Source organism: Arachis stenosperma, chromosome 6 (genome assembly GCF_014773155.1).
Source record: "Arachis stenosperma cultivar V10309 chromosome 6, arast.V10309.gnm1.PFL2, whole genome shotgun sequence".
NCBI lineage: Eukaryota > Viridiplantae > Streptophyta > Magnoliopsida > Fabales > Fabaceae > Arachis > Arachis stenosperma.
In genome coordinates, this window is record NC_080382.1 from 103,854,152 (window position 1) to 103,868,612 (window position 14,461).

General features: G+C 41.4%; 1 non-coding gene across 1 annotated transcript; it reads left to right on the forward strand.

The window, feature by feature from the left end:
• The first annotated feature begins 10,032 nt into the window (after positions 1–10,032).
• Positions 10,033–10,140, forward strand: LOC130937386 (small nucleolar RNA R71). Its single transcript, XR_009068608.1, has one exon. It is a non-coding gene; the product is annotated as a small nucleolar RNA R71 (small nucleolar RNA).
• The last annotated feature ends 4,321 nt before the right edge of the window (positions 10,141–14,461 follow it).

Genomic DNA, 14,461 nt, shown 5'->3' on the forward strand with positions numbered 1-14,461 from the left:
AGGGATTTCAACACCGCTGTTAAAATGTGTGCCAACCTCCAACACAAAAGAATTTTTAGAAGAAGTACACAGTGGCATCTGTGGCAACCATCTCGGAGCACGTGAGCCGGATTCTTTTGGCCGACCATACAAAAGGAAGCAACAGAGTTCGTAAAGACATGTCCACCATGTCAGAAACATGCTAATTTCCACATCGCCCCACCAGAGGAACTCATCAGCGTAACCTCACCCTGGCCATTTGCAAAATGGGGACTCGACCTCCTCGGACCCTTCCCTCAAGGATCAGGACAAGTCAAGTTCCTCATCGTAGGGGTAGACTATTTCACAAAATGGATGGAAGCAGAGCCCCTAGCTAATACCACTGCTCAAAGAAGTCGAAAATTTCTATATAGAAACATTGTCACAAGGTTTGGGGTTCTTTATTCCGTTACCACAGACAATGGCACTTAATTCACAGACACAGGGTTTAGAAAATTGGTGGCCGACTTAAACATAAAGCACCAATTCACGTCCGTAGAACACCCCAGGCTAATGGATAGGCAGAAGCCGCCAATAAAGTCATATTAGCCGGGCTAAAATGGAGATTACAGGATGCAAAGGGAGCCTGGGCTGAAGAGCTACCACAAGTCCTATGGGCATATTGGATAACCCCATACTCCATGACCAGGGAATCACCTTTCTGACTAGCTTACGGAATGGAGGCATTGATCCCAGTGGAAGTCGAAGAAGGATCTCCCAGAATGATCCTCTATAGTAAAGAGGCCAACTCTCAACTTCAAAAGCTTGACTTACTTCTAGAAATCCGAGAAAGAGCTCGGATCAGAGAAGAAGCGTTAAAACGTCAAATGGCCTTAAGATACAGTCGAAAGGTAGTATAGCGAAATTTCGTTAACAACGACCTTATCCTAATCCGAAATGATATCGGAACAACTTGACCTGGAGAAGGAAAACTGGCGGCTAACTGGAAAGGACCCTACCGAGTCACAGAGGTACTGGTGAAAGGCTACTACTTGGTGTCCGAATTCGAAGGGCGAGAGCTACCAAGGTCATGGCACGCCTACAACCTAAGAAGGTATTATAGTTAGGAAGTAATAAAAGATCTTAGGCCAAATGTGCACTCTTTTTCCAGAAAAAGTTTTTTAACAAGGCACCAAGCCAAGATCTGCAAAACTGACTAACTTAAGAGGGTAAAATCCCACATATATATATTTTTCCTGTATGTCCACTTTCTATTTGAATAAAACTTTTCAGATTTTTTCTAAAAAGCCTCTCTACAGGTCGACAAGGTGAAAATCAAATTCACCGCCCGACCACGATGAAAACCGAATTCATCGTCTAATTTCGACAAAGATCGGCAAAAAGTGAAAACCAAATTCACCGCTCGATCAAGACAAAGCTATAGGTTGGCAAGGTAAAGATCAAATTCACCGTTCGATAGCGACAAAATTGACAAAATTATAAAAAGTAATCCATAAGTTGAGGCTTGGCCAGCCCTAACTAAAAAATGGATTACTAGAAATAACTTGAGACGGACTGACATAAAGAAGTCAGACCAATTGACCTTGGGACGGACCGAGATGAATAAGTCGGACCAATCGACCAAAGCGACAAAAAAGTTATAAAAAATTGATCCATAGAAAGAGGCCTGACGAGGTCTGAGAAAAAATGGATCGCTAAAAATAACTTAGGACGGACCGACATGAAGAAGTCGGACCCAACTAATTAAAGCAACAAAGTTATAAAAAGTAATCTATAGAAAGAGGCCTGATCAGCCCTTATCAAAAGTGGATTACTAGAAATAACTTAGACGGGACCGACATGAAGAAGTCGGCCCAAGCCGATCAAAAGTGACAGAGTTATAAAAAGTAAATCCATAAAAAGAGACCCGACGAGGTCCAACTAAAAATGGATTACTAGAAATAACTCGAAAGATTCAACGAAATGAGTCGACCGACAGATGGCGTGCGCTAGAAGGGACACAGCTCGACCTAAAGAAAGCCACGACCTTACCAACTCACAAGTATTCTATGAGAATACTAAAAAGAATAGTCGAACAAGGCTAGCCTCAAAAGGTCACTTCGACCAAAGCAGGAAATAAACAAACACAAAGGCAATCAAAAAGAGGTCGGACAGCAGAAAGCTCCAACACTCTTAAGATTCCTAGAAAGTTCCAAAAGATTGCAAACAAACACATCAAAAAGAAAAACAAAGCTACTATAAAGACTCAAAAAGGCCACTTGAAAAAGGACCTCAAGAGCTCAAAATCATTTGTTTTTCACAACAAAGTTACTAACAAAAGCAACTAAAATGTCAAAAGAACTACAAGTTATAAAAACCCAGAAATTCAAGGACCCATAAACTGGGCCATAAGATACCAAAACAGAAACTACAAAGGAGGCAAAGATCCCCTAGTAACGGCATCCCGAGGTGAAGGAGGATGAGTCGCAAGAGGTATAGCACCAACTGTTCCATCTGGATGAGTCAAAATCTGAACATCAGGATCCGACTTGGGACGGCCGACCTTGGGTGCAGGAGTTGGAGAAGTCGGGGCCACAAAAGCTTTGGCAGATGGCGTAGGAGGAGGATCTACATCATCATAATCATTATCTGGGGCAGGGATGATCTTTCCATCTTCTACAATATTGTCCAAACTGAAGAAAGTCAGGTCAAGCTCGGGTGCAAGAACTTGGACCTGAGCCTTCAAGTTCTCATAGGTAGAAGTCACACTGTCCACGAGATGGCCCTGGAGCTCGGTGTAATCAGCTTGAGCAGATTCCAGCCTCTCTCTAAGCTCCACCATTTCACCGTAAGTCCAGATATAGCCCTCCTTTTGCTTCTTTACCATCTCCTCAGCCAGATTTACAGAAGCTACCGAAGCAGTAGCCCAAGTCTTCTCACCTTCCAACTCTTTCTCCAGCTTTGCCACCTTTTTCTCAAGCTCCTTTTTCAATCCCTTGATTCTGTCAAATTCCGACTTGGACTCCTCCATAAAATCCTTTGTTGCATGAATTGGGATGTCCTGAGTAGTTCGGAACAAAGCTGCACCTATGTGTGCCATCTTAATACTACTCCGGGTGATGATATCTAGGTGGTGAAGAATGGACACGTCATTTATAGGAAGTCGGCCATATGGGGCGACTTGATTATCAACAAACCCCACAGCATTAAAGTCAGGGGCGTCGAGGTCAAAAGGTTCAACAGTCCTCTGTCTTTTTGGAAGAGGGATGGCAGTGGGAGAAGAGGTAGCAGCAGAAGTTTAGGGAGGATCAACCAAATGAATCTGAGGAGTAGGAATCACCCTTCTCGGCCCAGAAGTGCTCGAGGTTGGCTTCTTAGGAGGAACCTGAGAGGATCCTTCCCTAGCAGCCTTGGCCGAGACATTCTGGGTAGCTGTAGCTTTCCTCGCCTTCTTAAAGGCCTTCATGGAATCATTATTCTTAACCATCTCTGAAAAACACAGTAAAACCAAGTTACAAAACTGGAAGAAAAGAAACAAAAGCAAGTAAAAGCAAAGAAAAAAGAAGTTGACCACTACCCAACTCAGCTAGGAGAAGGGAGGGGTCCCCTAAGAATTTCTTTGTGTCAAGATGGGGAGGTTGCCCCCAATTCTCCTCCAATACATTCACCAAGGCCTGCTCGACCTCATCAAGCATCTCCCACGAATATCTTGATACTACAACATTCTTTTGCCAGTATAGGGGGAAGGCAGGTTCATTATTCGACTCTAAGAAAAAAGGCCGAGCTCCCTCAACAGCTCGGACCTTGAAATAATAGTTCTTAAAATCCCTAAAGGATTCGTCGTACATAGAAAAAACTTTCTTTCCTTGGGCAGACCGGAAAGAAATCCAAGAAGCTTTCTTTTTGGAAGTCCCATGTTTGGTCAAAACAAAGAGGTAAAGAAAGAGAGTTTGAGAAGGCTTGACATCCAATTCTTGGCACAATAATTGAAAGATTTTAATGAAGCCCTAGGAGTTCGAATGAAGCTGGGATGGAGCTACATTCCATGACCACAATAAATCGGTCTCGAAAGAGGTAAAAGGAAGGGTAATGTTCATTTGGCTAAAAAAGTAATCATAAGCATAAAAGAAGGAGCGTTCCCCCTGGATCAAAGAAGGAAAGTAAACCCTCTCGTCGGAGTCAGGCGCTACCAACTCGTAGTTCTTCTCCTGATCCCTACTACTACAGATCCAATGATATTTTCTAAGCTCCGCATAATATTCAGAGTTAACCATCGAAACGCACATCAGGACGAGGGAGTCCAGCCAGTCAGACATGCCCTCAGGGACTTTAGAGGATGTCTCGACAATATTTTTGCGAGAAGACATGGGTCAATGGTGCACGAAATTGTGATCACTACAACTTCGCACAACTAACCAGCAAGTGCACTGGGTCGTCCAAGTAATAAACCTTACGCGAGTAAGGGTCGATCCCACGGAGATTGTTGGTATGAAGCAAGCTATGGTCACCTTGTAAATCTTAGTCAGGCAGACTCAAATGGGTATAGATGATGAATAAAACATAAAGATAAAGATAGAGATACTTATGTATATTATTGGTGAGAGCTTCAGATAAGCGTATGAAGATGCTTTGTCCCTTCCGTCTCTCTGCTTTCCTACTGTCTTCATCCAATCCTTCTTACTCCTTTCCATGGCAAGCTTATGCAAGGGTTTCACCGTTGTCAGTGGCTACCTCCCATCCTCTCATTGGAAATGTTCAACGCACCCTGTCACGGCACGGCTATCCATCTGTCGGTTCTCAATCGGGCTGGAATAGAATCCAGTGATTCTTTTGCGTCTGTCACTAACGCCCCGCCCTCAGGAGTTTGAAGCACGTCACAGTCATTCAATCATTGAATCCTACTCAGAATACCACAGACAAGGTTAGACCTTCCGGATTCTCTTGAATGCCGCCATCAGTTCTTGCCTATACCACGAAGACTCTGATCTCACGGAATGGCTGGCTCGTTTGTCAGGCGAGCGCTCGGTTGTCAGGCGATCAACCATGCATCGTGTATCAGGAATCCAAGAGATATTCACCCAATCTAAGGTAGAACGGAGGTGGTTGTCAGTCACACGTTCATAGGTGAGAATGATGATGAGTGTCACGGATCATCACATTCATCAAGTTGAAGAACAAGTGATATCTTGGAACAAGAACAAGCGGAATTGAATAGAAGAACAATAGTAATTGCATTAATACTCGAGGTACAGCAGAGCTCCACACCTTAATCTATGGTGTGTAGAAACTCCACCGTTGAAAATACATAAGAACAAGGTCTAGGCATGGCCGTGAGGCCAGCCTCCCAAAGAGGGTTCAATCATAAAAATATGATCAAAAGATCCTAAGATTGAAAGATCAAAATACAATAGTAAAAGGTCCTATATATAGAGAACTAGTAGCCTAGGGTGTACAGAGATGAGTAAATGACATAAAAATCCACTTCCGGGCCCACTTGGTGTGTGCTTGGGCTGAGCATTGAAGCATTTTCGTGTAGAGACTCTTCTTGGAGTTAAACGCCAGCTTTTATGCCAGTTTGGGCGTTTAACTCCCACTTTGGTGCCAGTTCCGGCGTTTAACGCTGGGAATGCTGAGGGTGACTTTGAACGCCGGTTTGGGCCATCAAATCTTAAGCAAAGTATGGACTATCATATATTGCTGGAAAGCCCAGGATGTCTACTTTCCAACGCCGTTGAGAACGCGCCAATCGGGCTTCTGTAGCTCCAGAAAATCCACTTCGAGTGCAGGGAGGTCAGAATCCAACAGCATCTGCAGTCCTTTTCAGTCTCTGAATAAGATTTTTGCTCAGGTCCCTCAATTTCAGCCAGAAAATACCTGAAATCACAGAAAAACACACAAACTCATAGTAAAGTCCAGAAAAGTGAATTTTAACTAAAAACTAATAAAAATATACTAAAAACTAACTAGATCATACTAAAAACATACTAAAAACAATGCCAAAAAGCGTACAAATTATCCGCTCATCACAACACCAAACTTAAATTGTTGCTTGTCCTCAAGCAACTGAAAATCAAATAAGATAAAAAGAAGAGAATATACTATAGACTCCAAATTATCAATGAAACTTAGCTCCAAATTAGATGAGCGGGACTAGTAGCTTTTTGCCTCCGAACAGTTTTGGCATCTCACTTTATCCTTTGAAATTCAGAATGATTGGCTTCTTTAGGAACTCAGAATCCAGATAGTGTTATTGGTTCTCCTAGTTAAGTATGATGATTCTTGAACACAGCTACTTATTGAGTCTTGGCCGTGGCCCAAAGCACTCTGTCTTCCAGTATTACCACCGGATACATACATGCCACAGACACATAATTGGGTGAACCTTTTCAGATTGTGACTCAGCTTTGCTAAAGTCCCCAATTAGAGGTGTCCAGGGTTCTTAAGCACACTCTTTTTGCCTTGGATCACAACTTTATTTCTTTCTTTTTCTTTTCTTTTTCTCTTTCTCCTTTTCGTTTTTTTTTCTTTTCTCTTTTTTTTTGTATTCACTGCTTTTTCTTGCTTCAAGAATCATTTTTATGATTTTTCAGATCCTCAGTAACATGTCTCCTTTTTCATCATTCTTTCAAGAGCCAACAATTTTAACATTCATGAACAACAAATTCAAAAGACATATGCACTGTTCAAGCATACATTCAGAAAACAAAAAGTATTGTCACCACATCAAACTAATTAAGCTAGTTTTAAAGATGAATTCGAAATCCTATACTTCTTGTTCTTTTGTGATTAAAAACAGTTTTCATTTAAGAAAGGTGATGGATTCATAGGACATTCATAACTTTAAGGCATAGACACTAAGACACTAATGATCATAAGACACAAACATGGACAAACATAAGCATAAATTTTCGAAAAACAGAAAAATAAAGAACAAGGAGATTAAAGAACGGGTCCACCTTAGTGATGGCGGCTTGTTCTTCCTTTTGAAGGTCTTATGGAGTGCTTGAGCTCCTCAATGTCTCTTCCTTGCCTTTGTTGCTCCTCTCTCATGATTCTTTGATCTTCTCTAATTTCATGGAGGAGGATGGAATGTTCTTGGTGCTCCACCCTTAGTTGTCCCATGTTGGAACTCAATTCTCCTAGGGAGGTGTTGATTTGCTCCCAATAGTTTTGTGGAGGAAAGTGCATCCCTTGAGGCATCTCAGGGATTTCATGATGAGTGGGGTCTCTTGTTTGCTCCATCCTTTTCTTATTGATGGGCTTGAGGTCATGCCTTCTCAGTTGAACCGGCTTTCCTCTTGAATCTCTCTTCCATTGAGCGCCCTCTTCACAAATGTCTGTGAGGACTTGGTCCAACCTTTGATCAAATTTGACCCTTTTTGAGTTTGAAAGGGACCTCATGGATCACCTTCTTCATGGCCACAACTTCATAGAAGTGGTCTTGATGCACCCTTGAGATGAATCTCTCCATCTCCCATGACTCGGAGGTGGAAGCTTTTGCCTTCCCTTTCCTCTTTCTAGAGGTTTCTTCGGCCTTGGATGCCATAAATGGTTATGGAAAAACAAAAAGCAATGCTTTTACCACACCAAACTTAAAAGGTTTGTTCGTCCTCGAGCAAAAGAAGAAAGAGAGAGTAGAAGAAGAAGAAATGAGGAAGAAGGGAATGGCTTTGTGTTCGGCCAAACAGGGGGAGAAGTGGTGTTTAGGTTGTGTGAAAATGAAGGAGTGAAGAAGGGTTTATATAGGAGAGGGGGGCTCATGGTTCGGTCATATATGGGTGGGTTTGGGAGGGAAAGTGGTTTGAATTTGAAAGGTGAGGTAGGTGGGGTTTTATGAAGGATGGATGTGAGTGGTGAAGAGGTGTTGAGGTGGTTGGTGAATGGGTGAAGAAGAAAGAGGGTGGTGGGGTTGGTGGGGATCCTGTGGGGTCCACAGATCCTGAGGTGTCAAGGAAAAGTCATCCCTGCACCAAGTGGCAAGAAAATTTGCGTTTTGTGCCAAATCTGGCGTTAAACGCCGGGCTGGTGCCCATTTCTGGCGTTTAACGCCAGGTTCTTGCCCTTTTCTGGCGTTTAACGCCAGTCTGGTGCCCCTTTCTGGCGTTAAACGCCCAGAATGGTGCCAGACTGGGCGTTTAAACGCCCAACTGCTAGCCTTACTGGCGTTTAAACGCCAGCAACATCTTCCTCCAGGGTGTGCTGTTTTTCTTTCTATTTTTCATTCTGTTTTTGCTTTTTCAATTGATTTTGTGACTTCTCATGATCATCAACCTACAGAAAACATAAAATAACAAAGGGAAATAGATAAAATATAGTAAGATTGGGTTGCCTCCCAACAAGCGCTTCTTTAATGTCAATAGCTTGACAGTGGGCTCTCATGGAGCCTCACAGATGCTCAGAGCAATGTTGGAACCTCCCAACACCAAACTTAGAGCTTGACTGTGGGGGTTCAACACCAAACTTAGAGTTTGGTTGTGGCCTTCCAACACCAAACTTAGAGTTTGACTGTGGGGGCTCTGTTTGACTCTGTCTTGAGAGAAGCTCTTCATGCTTCCTTTCCATGGTGACAGAGGGATATCCTTGAGTCTTAAACACAAAGGACTCCTCATTCACTTGAATGATCAGTTCACCTCTATCAACATCAATCATAGCCTTTGCTGTGGCTAGGAAGGGTCTGCCAAGGATGATGGATTCATCCATGCACTTCCCAGTCTCTAGGACTATGAAATCAGCAGGGATGTAATGGTCTTCAATTTTCACCAGAACATCCTCTACAAGTCCATAAGCTTGTTTTCTTGAATTGTCTGCCATCTCTAGTGAGATTCTTGCAGCTTGCACCTCGAAGATCCCTAGCTTCTCCATTACAGAGAGAGGCATGAGGTTCACACTTGACCCTAGGTCACACAGAGCCTTCTTGAAGGTCATGGTGCCTATGGTGCAAGGTATTGAAAACTTCCTAGGATCTTGTCTCTTTTGAGGTAATTTCTGCCTAGACAAGTCTTCCAGTTCTTTGGTGAGCAAAGGGAGTTCATCCTCCCAAGTCTCATTACCAAATAACTTGTCATTTAGCTTCATGATTGCTCCAAGGTATTTAGCAACTTGCTCTTCAGTGACATACTCATCCTCTTCAGAGGAAGAATACTCATCAGAGCTCATGAATGGCAGAAGTAGGTCCAATGGAATCTCTATGGTCTCAATATGAGCCTCAGAGTCACATGGTTCCTCATTAGGGAACTCATTGGAGGCCAGTGGACGTCCATTGGGGTCTTCCTCAGTGGCGTTCACTGCCTCTCCTTCCTCTCCAAATTCGGCCATGTTGATGGCCTTGCACTCTCCTTTTGGATTTTCTTCTGTATTGCTTGGAAGAGTACTAGGAGAGAGTTCAGTAATTTTCTTGCTCAGCTGTCCCACTTGTGCCTCCAAATTCCTGATGGAGGACCTTGTTTCAGTCATGAAACTTTGAGTGGTTTTGATTAGATCAGAGACCATGGTTGCTAAGTCAGAGTGGCTCTGCTTAAAACTCTCTGTCTGTTGCTGAGAAGATGATGGAAAAGGCTTGCCATTGCTAAACCTGTTTCTTCCACCATTATTGTTGTTGAAACCTTGTTGAGGTCTCTATTGATCCTTCCATGAGAAATTTGGATGATTTCTCCATGAAGAATTATAGATGTTTCCATAGGGTTCTCCCAGGTAATTCACCTCTTCCATTGAAGGGTTCTCAGGATCATAAGCTTCTTCTTCAGATGAAGCATCCTTAGTACTGCCAGGTGCATTTTGCATTCCAGACAGACTTTGAGAAATCAAATTGACTTGCTGAGTCAATATCTTGTTCTGAGCCAATATGGCATTCAGAGTATCAATCTTAAGAACTCCTTTCTTCTGATTTGTCCCATTGTTCACAGGATTCCTTTCAGAAGTGTACATGAATTGGTTATTTGCAACCATTTCAATTAGTTCTTGAGCTTCTGTAGGCGTCTTCTTCAGATGAAGAGATCCTCCAGCAGAGCTATCCAAAGACATCTTGGATAGTTCAGAGAGACCATCATAGAAAATACCTATGATGCTCCATTCAGAAAGCATGTCAGAAGGACATTTTCTGATCAATTGTTTGTATCTTTCCCAAGCTTCATAGAGGGATTCTCCATCCTTCTGTCTGAAGGTTTGGACTTCCACTCTAAGCTTACTCAATTTTTGAGGTGGAAAGAACTTTGCCAAGAAGGCATTGACTAGCTTTTCCCATGAGTCCAGGCTTTCTTTAGGTTGTGAGTCCAACCATGTTCTAGCTCTGTCTCTTACAACAAAAGGGAATAGCATAAGTCTGTAGACCTCAGGGTCAACCCCATTAGTCTTGACAGTGTCACAGATTTGCAAGAATTCAGCTAAGAACTGATGAGGATCTTCCAATGGAAGTCCATGGAACTTGCAATTCTGTTGCATTAGAGAAACTAATTGAGGCTTAAGCTCAAAGTTGTTTGCTCCAATGGCAGGGATAGAGATGCTTCTCCCATAGAAGTTGGGAGTAGGTGCAGTAAAGTCACCAAGCACCTTCCTCGCATTGTTGGCATTGTTGTTGTTTTCGGCTGCCATGGGTTCTTTTTCTTTGAAGATTTCTGTTAGGTCCTCTACAGAGAGTTGTGCCTTAGCTTCTCTTAGCTTTCGCTTCAAGGTCCTTTTAGGTTCAGGGTCAGCTTCAACAAGAATGCCTTTGTCTTTGTTCCTGCTCATATGAAAGAGAAGAGAACAAGAAAATATGGAATCCTCTATGTCACAGTATAGAGATTCCTTGAGGTGTCAGAGGAAAAGAAAAATAGAAGGAAGAAGGAGAAGAATGCGAACTTAGTGAGATAGAGTTCGAATTGTGCATTGAGGAGGAGTGGTACTCCATAAATAGAAGGATGTGAGAAGAGGGGAAGAAATTTCGAAAATTAAATTAAAAAGATTTTAAAAACATTTTGAAAAACTTTAATTGATTTTCGAAAACCAAGAGTGGGAAAGAAATCAAGTAATTTTTGAAAAAGATTTTGAAATTAGAAATCAAAAAGATATGATTGAAAACTATTTTGAAAAAGATGTGATTAAAAAGATATGATTGAAAAGTTATGGTTTTAAAAAGATATGATTGAAAAGATATGATTTGAAAACAATTTTAAAAAGATTTGATTTTAAAAATTAATGACTTGCCTAACAAGAAAAGATATGATTCAAACATTAAACCTTTCTCAACAGAAAAGGCAACATACTTGAATTGTTCAATCAAATCATTAATTGTTAGCAAGTATCTTTGAAAAAAGAAAGAAATTGATTTTGAAAAAGATTTGATTGAAAAGATTTGATTTGAAAAAGATTTGATTTTGAAAAGCTTTGAAACTTGGAAAAAAAATTGATTTGAAAACAAAATCTTCCCTCTTGTGCCATCCTGGCGTTAAACGCCCAGAATGGTGCACATTCTGGTGTTTAACGCCCAATGCACTACCCTTTTGGGCGTTAAACGCCCAACCAGGCACCCTGGCTGGAGTTTAAACGCCAGTCTGTCCTTCTTCACTGGGCGTTTTGAACGCCCAGCTTTTTCTGTGTAATTCCTCTGCTGCATGTACTGAATCTTCAGTTTCCTGTACTATTGACTTGAAAATAGAACCAAGATCAAATAAACAATGCATGCAAGACACCAAACTTAAAATTAGACACTCGACTCAAACAAGAAACATAAAATATTTTTGGTTTTTTTATGATTTTGTAAATTTTTTTGTGCTTTTTCGAAAATTAAGTGGAAAAGAAAATAAAGGTATCAAAATTCTTAATGAGAATTTCCAGGAATCATGCAATGTTAGTCCAAAGCTTCAGTCTAAAGAAATTAGACATGGCTAGCCAAGCTTCAGCAGGACATTGCATTCAAGAGCTAAATTGATGAAAATCAATCAGCTTTGGTGATGATAAGAACATCACCTTGAAACACTAGAATTCATTCTTAAGGACTCTGAAGAAAAGTACCTAATCTAAGCAACAAGATGAACCGTCAGTTGTCCAAACTCGAACAATCCCCGGCAACGGCGCCAAAAACTTGGTGGACGAAATTGTGATCACTACAACTTCGCACAACTAACCAGCAAGTGCACTGGGTCGTCCAAGTAATAAACCTTACGCGAGTAAGGGTCGATCCCACGGAGATTGTTGGTATGAAGCAAGCTATTGTTGATGAGCGGATAATTTATACGCTTTTTGGCATTGTTTTTAGTATGTTTTTAGTAGTTTTAGTTGAGTTTTTAGTATATTTTTATTAGTTTTTACCTAAAATTCACTTTTCTGGACTTTACTATGAGTTTGTGTATTTTTCTGTGATTTCAGGTATTTTCTGGCTGAAATTGAGGGATCTGAGCAAAAATCTGATTCAGAGACTGAAAAGGACTGCAGATGCTGTTGGATTCTGACCTCCCTGCACTCGAAGTGAATTTTCTGGAGCTATAGAAGCCCAATTGGCGCGCTCTCAACGGCGTTGGAAAGTAGACATCCTGGGCTTTCCAGCAATATATGATAGTCCATATTTTGCCCAAGATTTGATGGCCCAAACCGGCGTTCAAAGTCACCCTCAGGAATTCCAGCGTTAAACGCCGGAACTGGCACCTAAATGGGAGTTAAACGCCCAAACTGGCATAAAAGCTGGCGTTTAACTCCAAGGAGAGTCTCTACACGAAAATGCTTCATTGCTCAGCCCAAGCACACACCAAGTGGGCCCGGAAGTGGATTTTTATGTCATTTACTCATCTTTGTACACCTTAGGCTACTAGTTTTCTATAAGTAGGACCTTTTACTATTGTATTAGACATCTTGAGATCTTTGAATCTTTTGATCACTGGGAGGCTGGCCTCACGGCCATGCCTAGACCTTGTTCTTATGTATTTTCAACGGTGGAGTTTCTACACACCATAGATTAAGGTGTGGAGCTCTGCTGTACCTCGAGTATTAATGCAATTACTATTGTTCTTCTATTCAATTCCGCTTGTTCTTGTTCCAAGATATCACCTGTTCTTCAACTTGATGAATGTGATGATCCGTGACACTCATCATCATTCTCACTTATGAACAAAGTGACTGACAACCACTCTTGTTCTACAAGCATACGAGGCTTAGTGAATATCTCTTGGATTCCTGATACACGATGCATGGTTGATCGCCTGACAACCGAGTGCTCGCCTGACAAACGAGCCAGCCATTCCGTGATATCAGAGTCTTCGTGGTATAGGCGAGAACTGATGGCAGCATTCAAGAGAATCCGGAAGGTCTAACCTTGTCTGTGGTATTCTGAGTAGGATTCAATGATTGAATGACTGTGACGTGCTTCAAACTCCTAGCAGGCGGGGCGTTAGTGACAGACGTAAAAGAATCAATGGATTCTATTCCGGCCTGACCGAGAACCGACAGATGATTATCCATGCTGTGACAGAGCATAGGCAACGTTTTCACTGAGAGGATGGGAGGTAGCCACTGACAACGGTGAAACCCTACATGAGCTTGCCATGGAAAGGAGTAAGAAGGATTGGATGAAGACAGTAGGAAAGCAGAGAGACGGAAGGGAAGGCATCTTCATACGCTTATCTGAAGCTCTCACAAATGATATACATAAGTATCCCTATCTTTATCTTTATGTTTTATTCATCATCTATACCCATTTGAGTCTGCCTGACTGAGATTTACAAGGTGACCATAGCTTGCTTCATACCAACAATCTCCGTGGGATCGACCCTTACTCACGTAAGGTATTACTTGGACGACCCAGTGCACTTGCTGGTTAGTTGTGCGAAGTTGTGCTTATGCCATGGTATTGTGCACCAAGTCTTTGGAGCCATTACCGGGGATTGTTTTGTGTAAAAGTAGTGATCACAATTTCGTGCACCAAGTTTTTGGCACCGTTGCCGGGGATTGTTTTTGAGTATGGACAACTGACGGTTCATCTTGTTGCTTAGATTAGGTATTATTTTTCTTCAGAGTTCTTAAGAATGAATTCTAGTGTTTCAAGGTGATGTTCTTATCATCACCAAAGCTGATTGATCATCATCAATTTAGCTCTTGAATGCAATGTCCTGCTGAAGCTTAGCTAGCTATGTCTAATTCCTTTAGACTAAAGCTTTAGACTAACATTGCATGATTCCTGGAATTCTCATTAAGAATTTTGATACCTTTATTTTCTTCTTCCACTTAATTTTCGAAAAATCCAAAAAAATTACAAAATCATAAAAACAAAAAAAAATATTTCTTGTTTAAGTCTAATGTCTCATTTTAAGTTTGGTGTCAATTGCATGTTTCTGTTCTTCTTGCATTTTTCAAATTTATGCATGTGTCTTCATTTATCTTCAAGTTGTTCTTGATGATTTCCTTGTTTTGATCTTTGAATTCTATTGACTTGAGTGTTTTGTTATTTCTTATGTGCATTCTCATTTTGTTAGTGTCAATAGTATACAAACTGCTAAGTTTGGTGTCTTGCATGCATTGTTATTTGATTTTAGTTGCA